The sequence below is a fragment of the Triticum dicoccoides genome, chromosome 1B (genome assembly GCF_002162155.2).
Source record: "Triticum dicoccoides isolate Atlit2015 ecotype Zavitan chromosome 1B, WEW_v2.0, whole genome shotgun sequence".
In the NCBI taxonomy this organism is placed as follows: domain Eukaryota; kingdom Viridiplantae; phylum Streptophyta; class Magnoliopsida; order Poales; family Poaceae; genus Triticum; species Triticum dicoccoides.
The window spans coordinates 55,848,466-55,860,763 of NC_041381.1; the positions used below are offsets into that span (position 1 = coordinate 55,848,466).

At 41.0% G+C, this 12,298-nt stretch overlaps 1 long non-coding RNA gene across 1 annotated transcript; it reads left to right on the forward strand.

The window, feature by feature from the left end:
* Nucleotides 1–3,525: 3,525 nt before the first annotated feature.
* On the forward strand, nucleotides 3,526–9,617 carry LOC119318635. The gene is made up of 9 exons (XR_005154176.1): nucleotides 3,526–3,900; nucleotides 3,994–4,876; nucleotides 4,964–5,082; nucleotides 5,168–5,286; nucleotides 5,951–7,334; nucleotides 7,447–7,599; nucleotides 7,715–7,907; nucleotides 8,616–8,702; nucleotides 9,429–9,617. It is a non-coding gene; the product is annotated as an uncharacterized LOC119318635 (long non-coding RNA).
* The last annotated feature ends 2,681 nt before the right edge of the window (nucleotides 9,618–12,298 follow it).

Consider the following 12,298-nt stretch of genomic DNA (forward strand, 5'->3'; position numbering starts at 1 on the left):
GCATTGCAAGAGCTAATCTAGCAATGAGAGATGAAAGGACAAAGTTGCTAACCTTTGTGATCACTTGAATGGATGGGGGCCTTCAAATCTTGACAAAATTTGGGCAAAATGTGTGATGGAGCTCGAGGGGAAGAGAGGAAGAACAGAGAGGAGGAGAGGGGAAAGGGAGGAAGAACAGAGCGAGCTGGACGAAGGGTTTATATGCAGGATGACCTATAATACCGGTTTGTGGCACGAACCGGTACTAAAGGTGCTGGAGGGGCCCAGTCTGACAATATCTTGCCACCACTCTCTTTAGTATCGGTTCGTGGCACGAACTGGTGCTAAAGGTTCTCCACGAACCGGTACTAATGATCTCCGCCCCCTAGCCGTTGGAACCGGCACTAATGGTCACATTAGTGTCGGTTTTGATACGAATCGGGACTAATGTGCTTCACATTAGGCCCTTTTTCTATTAGTGGAGGCTTGACGTCAGATGTGTGGTGATGGACACGCACAGGAGGTACGTTGTCTTGCGTCGTGGTGGCTACGGCAGCAGCTAGACCGGGCAAGGTAGATGCATCAGTACATCTCTGAAGATGGATTGGTGGCAGGTGGCTGCGGCGGCCTCATACCCGGCAGGCGTTCTGGTTGAGGAGCACGCCGGACTGGTGGGTGCCCATACCCGGCAGACGTCCTGGTTTGGACCTCAGATCTTAGATGTTTAGGTTTGGGTGCGAGGTTTGTTAGTATTAGGCCCAGACTATCAGCATCCCTTCATCATTTGGATAGGAGTAGCGACAGTTTGTTGCCTAGACGGCGGTTTCAGTCTTACTATTGTATGACTTTGTAAGGTCTTGTGTGAATAATTAATAAAATGGTTGCATGCATCGTCTAGATGCAGAGGCCGGGGGTCCTCTTCCATTTTTTAAAAAAATATACATAATAATAGTAGAAAGTTGTGGACAACTAAATCTAACATTTTAGTTTAGTTTAGTTCAGTGCAGTTTTCATTGATGATTGACTAATTTAGAATGGAGAAATACATGCCTGGAGGCTGCTTCCACGAAGGTTCCGAGGCTCCCGGTGACTGTACACCAACTACGTTGAGAGAAAATTAGTCAGCTAAAATTAATAGTACTCCTGAGTACGTTTATTAATTCAAGTGGGAGATGGGACAATCTTGTCTAGTTTCTGTGGACCACCACAATTTTAATTTGTTCTTGCATAAATAGGCACAACTTGTTCTGGGATGTGCTGAAATGGTCAAAACATTGATGTTCTGTTTCTAACTTTTAGAAGATTTTTTTTCTTCAAAAGAGCCACTACAAGAAATTTAGATCAAACTAGTTTCGCATGTCCATAAAGCAAGTCATTGTCAAAGTGGAGAAGAGAGGTTTGGCGTGAGCAACAAGTTGTGCTAACAACAGTATGCTTGCTGCCTACTCCCTCCGTTCCAAATTACTCGTCGTTGAAATGGATGCATCTAAAACTAAAATACATCTAGATAAATCCATACGTGCAACGAATAATTCGGAACGGAAGAAGTACTTCTGATCTACTCGTTCGAGAGGTTGTTGTCCCGAGTACATTATATCGTCGTCGAACATCATCCAAGCAATAGCTTTCGAGGAAACTCACCGCCAATCAATACCCACATGTACGCACATGAAGGTTCCTTTGAAAAGGTGTAAAATTTGGAAGATCAATGCTACAAGTCAATTTTGGATACATGTACTCATGCAAAAGAGAATTTTGCCATGGTTCGAGTAAAATTTGATCATTTTGGTATTCGAATGTTTGCCGTGGCCGATACAGTATCTTCTTTGCGCACGTGAATGTGCTTAACGTGTGGTCATAGTCTCCTCACACTTTGTGTTTACCCCCGGCTCCTCCCGTTCTTCTTCATACGAGCAACACTGACATTAATACTCCCATCCTGCTCCTGAGAGTGGCGTTTTGGCACATGGAAGCGCGCGTTTCTGGTTTTTAAAATGTGTTTAAACATATTTTGAAATGTTTAAAAAGTTTCAAACAAAAATTGGTGCGTACATCTTGATATTGTACATGCTCGCAAAGTCGTTTCGCAAAAAACCGGCAACTTATGTATCGCGTGTGAAAAAGGCAAAATCCGGTGTTAAAAAATACTTTTCACAAGACATCATTTTGTCTTTTTTACACAAGCCAAAAAAAAATGTTGGTTTTCTTGGAAACTTGACGTGCTTACATATAATGTTGAGATGTCTGCGCCAAATTTTTGTTTGGATCCATACTTTGAAATATATTTTTCGCGTGGAGGAGCGCGCGCTCCTGGGAGCACCAACGGATTTCCATCCTGCTCCTCCCGTTCTTCATACGAGCAGCACTGACGTTAATACTCCCGTTTTCCACATCTTATTTATTAGCTTCGCCGTTGCTCGATGCTCGCCTATACATTTTTTCCATCATAGCTCCACCATTGTTGAACATTGCATATCATTGAGTTACTGACCCAGGGTTGTCGATGTAACCATTTCCCTCCCTAGCCATTGTCACGTCCAAGATGGTAGCTGAAAAAGAGCCCTAGGGGCATCCACACATTCATTTTATGTGGTCGCGGTGAAACCGAACGTGCAAATGAATGCAAAAAAACTGTCTTTCCCTAAGCGAGTGAGATGGGACCTGGACCTAAACCAGGTTCCGTACATTGGAGTACAACTCACCGTGTTATGCGCTTCTAAAGAAAAGAAAATAACCGTATTGCCAAATTCATGTCATGTTGTAGTCATTTTAGAAAATGAGAATTCTACCTACTCGAAATTGCTAATTACAAAATATCAGGTACAAAATGTAAACACACACTCGTGCAAATGTCACATGTTGAACTTATGATTTGGAAGTGAATGTGATGGATTAATCCCCTTTTCGCACGGCAAATGGTTGTACGTGCCACGTACGGATGGTGAAACCATGAGCCGAAGTGTTATAGTATTTTCCTGGACAAGTCCAATGGGAAACCATGATCGAGGGCTGACAGCGATCGGACGGCCAAGATGAGGCTTCCGGTTTTCCCCTGGCTCCATTGAACCGCCGCGCTCGTCCCTCAGCTCACTTGACAAATCTTGATTGTCCAACACTAATACATGGCATGTGATCTCTCGATCTCTTCACCAGCCCTGCTCCAATCTAATCGTGGGAAGAGGATAAAAAGTAAAAGTTGTTATTCCAAAGCCACAAAGCTAGCATGGTTTGGATCCATTTAACGTGATCATCACCGTACAACCGAGGGAGATTGAACATATAAACACCGCTACACTACCCGCCTAGCGAGAGCACCTGCGAGCGCAAAACGAGCTATGCCGCTCGATGATTTCACCATAGTACGGATTTTCACCGTGGCAGCAGGCCCTCCGTTCATTCCTATTATACCTTGCCAGCTTCTGTGGTACTCAATGGCAGGTGGGGCTCGTGAGCCATGTACCCAGTTAATCGTGTGGTGTTTTTATGATTATGGATGACCAGAAAATTTACTGCCGTGTGCCTGCGTGGGAGGATAGGAACGCGTCCTCCTCTCATCGCTCGATTCCTCCTCTCCTCCATGCCGCCGCCGCCTCCACTTCTTCCCTAGACCATGCCTCGTCTCAGCTCCTCGTTCCGCCGCGCACGGCAGCCGTCTTCCATCCGGCGTATCGCCTAGCGGAGCAAATGGCGGATCTGCCACCTCTCTCCTCGCCGGTAAGTAGCAGCCAGACCGGTGCTGGGGAGAGCCGGAGACAGGGACAAGAAGCAGCAGGGGACGGCTCCCGCTGCGGTGGAGTGGAGCTGCAGGGAGAGGAAGGAGGCCGACGACAGGGGAAAAGAACATGCCGGCTCTGGTTCGTCATGGAGAACACAAAATGCTGGCCCTCCTCTGCCTCTTCTTCTCTGGACCATGGATTCGTTGTAGGTCTCATGTTCTCTATCCAGCATTATTCCTTCTATGTTTTGTTGCTTCTTGATTTCGTTTTGTTCTTGATTCATATGCTCATGTTGCAGGTGGGTTCTCTATTGGTGGTGTTGGGGATTGCAAGGCTTATTCCATCTGGTTTTAGGAGTGTGTGTTGCTCCTATAAATTTTTCTCAGGTTGTCTCTCTTCTTCTTGTTGCTATCTTAGTTCATTCTTTTGTTCATACAAGGAATTTCGAGATTTGCTTTTCAGCTCCTAGAGCTGTTGGAGTTAGTGTACAATCCTATATCTAATTAGAAGTCACATACTTGTCTCCTGGTTGGGGAAATTACAAATTGGTTTGCAGTCCTTCCATGCCTTCTAATTAGATGGTTGAAATTCGTCAACTCCGCTGACTCTCGACTATGGCATGCTACAAGCCTACAACCCCGACCCAGCCCACTTATGCAGTAATATGCTCGTGTGACCGCTCCTTTTTAGGATTTTGTTTACTCAATATTACCTGCTTTGTATTACTTACTAAACTTGATGGTTTGACTTATATATAAGTTCCTTGAGGGAAAATCACAAGACCTGTAGCCATTCTTACGCACGGGATATTGTTCTGAAACAAGTTATCTTCCCCTCATGTTCTGCTCTTCCATCGTGTCTGATTCTAAAATTTGTTTCTTGCAATGTGTGATATGTTTGTTTACTTTCATTTCTAAGGAAAAGTAAGCTCCTATGCATCATAGGACTATTTGGTTAGCTAATATTTTTAACAATGATCTGTTGGCGAATCTGTTTCTTTAGTTTTAAAATCTAAATTGTTCGTACAGATTAACAGGTCTGCTTGTACTGTTTACATCACTAGGCTGAGTCCATCATTGGTGGTGGTTAGTGTCCAGGTTTGGCAGCAAATCAACTACTCTGAATGAGGCCATTCACAGCTTCTCATGAGTAACATGCATATGTGAACACGCTGATCCAAGGTAATGAAGGAACCTGTTCTATTCTTGAATATTGATCATCACACAGTTGAAACTATTAAGAATAAGATAAGAATGTCATTCATGTAGGGTTATGTTTTGTGTATTCTATTTTCGTTGGCTATGCTATGTGTTTCAGTGCCAATGACTCAACAGTCATTTATCAATCAGTGTGTATTTTGTTCTCATCGGCAATGATGCATATACATGTAAGTGGCAATGATGATATGGTTCAGACATATATTTTAATCATTTCCTTTTCTTGATCAAATTTATGCTTCCATCAATCTACAGTTAATATAGATCACAAACCTGACACTTTACGTGGAACTTTGGGGTGTAATATTTATTGCACTGCTTCATGGTTCATTGTAGCAATGCTGGCCGTCAGGGAAGATGCTGTTAAGCACAAAGTGAGTGAACTCCAGGCGAATTCCTCAAGCAAAGTTCATATAACTGTTGTCTCATAAGCATTCATGTGTATTATTTATCAGACCAATTGCAAAATTGCAATAATTGTTGGGTGCTGGCTGGCGTACTCGAGCCTGGGGTGGACAATTTAATTTGTCTGTATTAGTGCAGCAGCAAGCCAGAAACACTGATGTTGTTTCTTGTTTTATTGCTTGTGCACCGTCCTTGACAAATGAAATGGGCAGCAGGCTTTTGATATTTTAGTCCTCTGGCCTTGTATGCAGTACTTTGCTACATTATTGCAGAAAAATTGAAATAAATGGAAATGTGTAGCTCCCGAATTAGGAGACAAGAAATAATTGAGCTTTTTTGCCAAAATAAGTCTAGGTTTTTACATCACTAATTAGCCCTTCATTCTTATACGCTTTTGCATTTGCTGCATTCCCGCTTTCAGGTCGTTTCATTGTTTTCACGCGTTGGCTTTAGAATGCCAAGTGTAATTCAGTTCATATGTACATGTACTGTTTTCAGGTCGTTTCCTTATCCTATCTGGTGCATATTTGGTTTGGTTACCCTCTGTATACCAGTCATTTGAGAACGATGCAAGATTTGTTCTTACATAAATAGACATCACAAGTGGATTTCCGTTTACCCGAACACTTGCAGAATTCAGTGCTCGGAGAAGTCTGCTATGCAAACTTGTGGCTTTAGATCCTTATTATCAGATCGTGTCACTCTTTCCACTCCAAAACCGATGAGCTCTGGAAAACGGGTATATCTCTGCCTCCTGTTCCTAGCACTACTCATTTATGAAACAATTCATTCCCTATACTGCATTTAAATATCTTGCATTTGCACACAATTTGTAATAGCAATCCGTGGCTTTCATGTAATAAGGTGAAACCTACTCTTGCAGGCTCCTGATTGTGTGTGTGTATTTTGTAGCTTCATCGCCTTATGGCATCAAGATGCAATTGCTCATATGATTTCATAGTTTGGCAAGTACCACAGAATTTGTGGTTGACTATTTACATCCAAAATTATCGTGTTAGTACTTAGTACTGAAGCTAATTTCTACATCGTTAATAGAGTTGCCTTGATGTTTCCCGTACTAGAAAGATCTATCTATGATCTATTTTTTAACCATCTAAGACTGTAGTCATATATACTCCATACAGTAACAATATATCTTGGTGTCGGTTTGCTGATTATTTATCTCTCCCAGCTTGTTTTTATGTCTGGTCAAATTGCATAAGAAGCTGACATGTAAATGTAGATCATGCAGCTTTATGGGCATGCATCAGATTCATATTATAATAAAGTTTTGACTTCATACTATAAATCCATTCATTAGAGCTATATATATCATATACAATACCATTTAGTCTGGTTCATGAGTAAAATGTTGTTTTTAATAAATTGAAGGTTGTTCCTTGTTCGCTTGTTGTTTGCTAGCACTGATGTTGATGTAAGAAAACAAAGTGTAGTTCATATTTTAATCATTTATGTCCATATCATATGATGCTAATGTATGAACTATATATGGTTTGGTTTAAACGATATCAATAAAAGAATATACATTGTGGAAATTAAATAAATCCTACAAATCGAATTAGGAAACTATTGTTACTGGCATTCGACGAGGAAAAGGAGACCCCGGAGGAAGTTACAACGTCGTTGTGGTGGCTCGATCGATGCGGATTTTGATGTTGATTGTTTTGATCTGGACATGGATTGGATATTGGAGAATTGATACTGGGGATCGAGAAATTGTTATTTGTGTTGCTGATTTTTTTATTTGGACATGGATTTGAGAGTGGACAAGGCCTGATCAAGTCTCCAGCCTCATGATTCTTTTTTAGTGTCAATCAACGGTTTCCTTAATTGCAAGACAACGACCCTCCATGTTATCAATCTGGTACAGTGTTGTTGTGAGTGAGGACGACACAGGGAAAGGTGCAACAAGATAGCGTTCGCGTTGCAGTGGACTGGAGTCGGCCATCACCACCAACCGCTGCTCGCCGATCGTCGTCCCTCATCCCCCGTCTAGGTTGCACGTCTTTGGCCTTGTCATCTTCTTCCTCCTAGGTTTCTACTCTTGCTTTCATAGGTTCTTTGACAATCTAATATTGATTTCTTGATTTATATTTTTTTTGAAAAAGATGTTTGCTGATCAGGCGAAGAAGAGAGGAATGACCTTGAGGAAGAGTCAAGAACATGGTGAACCTCTTGGCCATCGCAACCCGACGGCTCAGGCGACAATGAACATGGGTATTTCTAGCCCATCAATCTACAGGGCTCAGGTCCTGCACATGGTATATCTAGCCCATCAATCTGCATGATATATGTTCCTACACTACACTGTGTCGCCGCGCCAATCTGTAGCTCAGATTTCCTTGTCTTTGTCTAACAATCCCTTTCTTTTGCCAGGCTATCGACTTGCTTGCTGTCGGGCGAGATTGGTTGCAACTTGTCTGCCTCGATTCTAATTCTCTGTGTTATCCATCTACATATGCCTACCATTGTCAGCTATGTTTCTAGCCCAAACAGCTGTAGTCAGATTTCCTTGCCTTTGGCTGGCCATCCCTTTCTTTTGCCACGCCATCGACTTGCTTGATGTCGGGTGAGATTGGATGCAACCTGGTTGCCTCGATTCTAATTCTCCGCATTATCCATCTACATATGCCTACGATTGCCAGCTATGTTTTCTGCCCAAACAACATATGTAAAGTATGCTGGTGGAACTGAGAGAGAATTTAAGAGGGGAAGACAGAGTGAGAGAGACAAAATGTTAGGGAAAAAGATAGCTAGGTAACAAATGTTGTGGTATATAGGTTGTTGTAAAATCGGTTTCTACTCTCCAGGTTGTTATAAAATCGGTTGCTACTCTCCTGTTTAATTAAATGTCCATGAGCTGATTTCTATTCTATGCTTGGAGTCAGCACATTCATTAAGGTTTATCTATTCTAACTTGGCCATTTTTCGCCCAGATTGAGCAAATGCATTTGATTTCGTCTATTTCTGAATTTATGATTCTGCTTCGATGTGTATTTTCCACACCTGAGTCATTCATGGTAGTACTGCTAGCTGCCTCCTTATTTTGGCTCTGCTTAGATTTAGTTACCTTTACTTCATGTTTGTCATTTCCAATCCTAGATAGTTAACAACTTTAGCATGATTTGACATTCATTTGAATGATTCCATTGTTCTCCTGCGCATGTGTTGTCATTAGTTGTGCTATGAGAAGTTGATAATAATGTAGAATTCTACGTTTGGGATCTTGGATTCAGATGAAGGCCTCCTATTGCATTAATCTTGTTTATAATACCAGGTGTTTGCTATAGAAAATCAAAAGAAGCAACCTAAATGTCAATGGGGTGATGACAGTGACATGTTTAACACGAGGTGTTGCATCTAGGTACGTACTTCACCGATCATTATGTTTCATCTGCAACTACTAATTGCAATTCAGATTTCAAAGGATGTCTAGAATCATAATAGAACTAAATTGGTTATGTATGACTTATCAAATTTACACACGCCTCAATCATAGTAAAATCTGGAAGGAGACGTAAAAGAATCAAAGAGAAGTAGAGATGCACAATATTTTTGCTTTTCAGGGATTGTTCTTGGGTTCAGCTTTCGCTGGCATATTGTTATTACAGAGTTAGCCCTATCTTTTTGAATCATCATATGTACTCAAGACTCTTATAAATTATGCAACTAGCTAATCATTGAAATTTTAATACTCGGCTTTATTTATAGATAGCACAACTTCATTTTAGTTGCCATTTTATTGCTACAGATATGATGTTGTTTTGATTGTATATTTGATGATTATATCCATGTGGATGTACGTGGTCTTTAAAGTTATTGAAAGATTTAAAGCATAAACAAGCTCGTTAAATTCCTTTGGTACGTCATATATCCTTCTGTCTCATTCCTATGCTTTATAGTAAGAAGATATGAGATAGTCTTTCCTTTTCAATATATCTGAAAGCATATGAGCGAGGTTACTAGATCACACATATAGTTTGATTGTTAAGTTTCTAAATAAGTTCAGCCTCAGAGCACATATTTTGCATCCATTGCTTATTTAATCCATTGAGTTGCTTCTAACTGCATCTTAATATGTACTTGGTAGGCTCTACAAGATTCGCTGATGGATGTGTGAATGTGAGCAATCAGGATATAAATTTCTTCCAACAACAAGAGATGCTGATTAGATTCAGGAATATGTTGTTACGTCTCAGCATTGCAGCTTAATGTTGTAGGATTAATATTTGGCACCTGACATGAGGTTGAGAAATACCATGCTTTAATTACATATGACATGCCTTGAGAAGGGCACATAAAATATATCTAATATCTCTTTTTTGTTATGTATATTTTTGCCCTTTCTACCCTAATTCAGTAGCACCATTTTTTTGAGTTACTTGTCTATATGATTGTTGCTTCCACTATCTAAAATATATCTGAAATGAATTTGAATTAGATTACTTTAGTATCAAGGTAAAAATTTCTTTGTTGTCAAGAAGCGCCAAAATGCAAGGTGATAATAATTTTGTGCTTGATTGTTTGTTGACGACCAGTAAATTTGTTGAAGTGTGTTCGATAAAATTGGCAATGTGATCGGAAGGTGGTGTCCAAGAATTCTGTGGTTTGATGGCACTAGGGGCAGGAGGTGCTGATTTAATCAGACTAAGAAGATGCCTAAATAAGTTGTGAGGCTGCCTATGTATAATTGTGTTTCTAAGTCATTGTACTTTATGTAAACCAATTTAAGTCATTCTACCATCTGTAATACAATCCACATTGCATTATCTTTCCATCGACATCTTCTACTTACTCACTACTAACATTGCTTCTAAGCGGCTCCTTGCGCCATTGGCGCAATCGGGTCATCTAGTATTGATAAAAACTGAAGGCGGCACAGGTGTTTATCTGGAGAAGTGACGTAGGTAGAGAATCGACCTCCACTTTGCATCTAATCAAGCGGTTAAACAAAGGCGATGCGATGCGGCAAGCTAGAACTGATTCATGGATCTGACTTTTTTCTCTCCAGGGGATGAATCTCACAGTTAGTGTAGTAGTTAATCGTAATTGATCATATAATAGGAACGGTGAGTATTGTTCTCTACACTGCAAAAAAGATACGGCTATCTAGATCTGCATTTGAGGTCTGATAGATCCTTGGGATCGTGTAGGGTAGGATCAGATCCGATAAACCTACCTTCTCCTGGTGCGGACGAGCTCGAGCCGGAGCCGGCCACGACGAAGTAGTGGTCGGTGATTGTAGAGAGATGGCAGCGGTGGTGTGCTTCCAGTGAGCACCACACTAACCCTAGATAGGTAGGGAGTGTCGGTGGGGATTGTGGCAGCGATTAACCTCGTAAGTCGTGCCCTGGCCCCCACCTCTGTTTATATAACGCGGGTCATAGGGGCTCACCAACCATGGTTTGGTTGGGCGCCCCCAATCAGGGCACGATGCAAGGGCCCGTTCGACCCGTTGGGCTCGAACGGGAGAGAGATCAACCTAACATTCTCCCCCTTGATCTCAACTTTACTTTTAACCTTATACTTTCTAGTTTATTTGTTTCATCGCATATTGGTACATAGAGCATGTTTCATCGTCACAGCTTAACTGCCGATGGAATCATACAGCTAAAACATACGTTTTGTTCAGAGACAAATTCTGTCCCTTTTGGGCCTATCTAGGAATCATAAGGCTTTCCCTTAAACCCATGCCGGCTAAGTGTTCCTTGAACACATTGAGTGGTAAGCCTTTCATTAGCGGATCCGCAAGCATATCTTTTGTCCTTATATGCTCGAGACTTATAGTTTAATCCTAGATTTTATCTTTCACAACATAATACCTTATCTCTATTGTTTTGGCAGCATTACTCGACTTGTTGTTGTGAGCGTAAAATACTTGGCTGGTTGTCACAGTACATCTTTAGTGGTTTGTGAATACAATCTACCACTTTCAAGTCGGGTACAAATTTCTTTAGCCATATCGCCTGCCCCGTGGCTTCTAAGCATGCTATGAATTCTGCATACATCGTGTATGATGCAACTATTGACTGGTTGGAGCTTTTGCACGAAATAGCTTCCCAGGAGAGGGTGAATACATATCCTGATGTGGATTTTCTATCATCTTTGTCCCCCACAAAATCTGCGTCTGAATACCCTTTTATCTCTAGGGAACCACTTCTCCTGGATATTAGCATGTAGTCCTTCGTGCCTTGCGCATAACGCAATGCTTTCTTTACCATCTTCCAGTGCTCTATGCCTGGATTCTCTTGATATCTATCGAGTACCCCGGTGATAAAGGCTAAGTCAGGGCGAGTGCACACTTGTGCATACTGTAAGCTTCCAACTGCCGAAGCATATGGTACTGCTTTCATTTGATCGATCTCATACTAGTTCTTGGGACATCGGAATTTCCTAAAACTATCGCCCTTAACTATAGGAGCAGGTGTGGCTTTATTTGCATGCATATTATACTTTTTAAGAACCTTTTCTAAATATGCTTTCTGCGATAGTCCTAAGACTCCATTGTTTCTATCTCGGTGAATTTCTATGCCCAAAACATATGATGCTTCGCCAAGATCTGTTATGTCAAAATTCGAGGATAAGAACTTCTTTGTTTCTTGTAGTAGACTAACATCACTGCTAGCAAGCAGAATATCATCCACATACAAGATTAGGAAAATATATTTCCCATTTTTAAACTTTGCATAAATGCAGTTATCCTCAATATTTTCTTTAAATCCAAAATTTTTAATCGTTTGATTATACTTTAGATACCATTGTCTAGAGGCTTGCTTTAATCCATAAATGGATTTCTTCAGACGGCATCCCATATTTTCCTTGCGTTCCATGATAAAATCCTTGGGTTGTTTCATGTAGACATTTTCCTTTAAATCTCCACTGAGAAATGCCGTCTTTACATCCATTTGATGTAACTCTCAATCAAAATGAGCAACTAATGCCATTATGATTCTGAAGGAA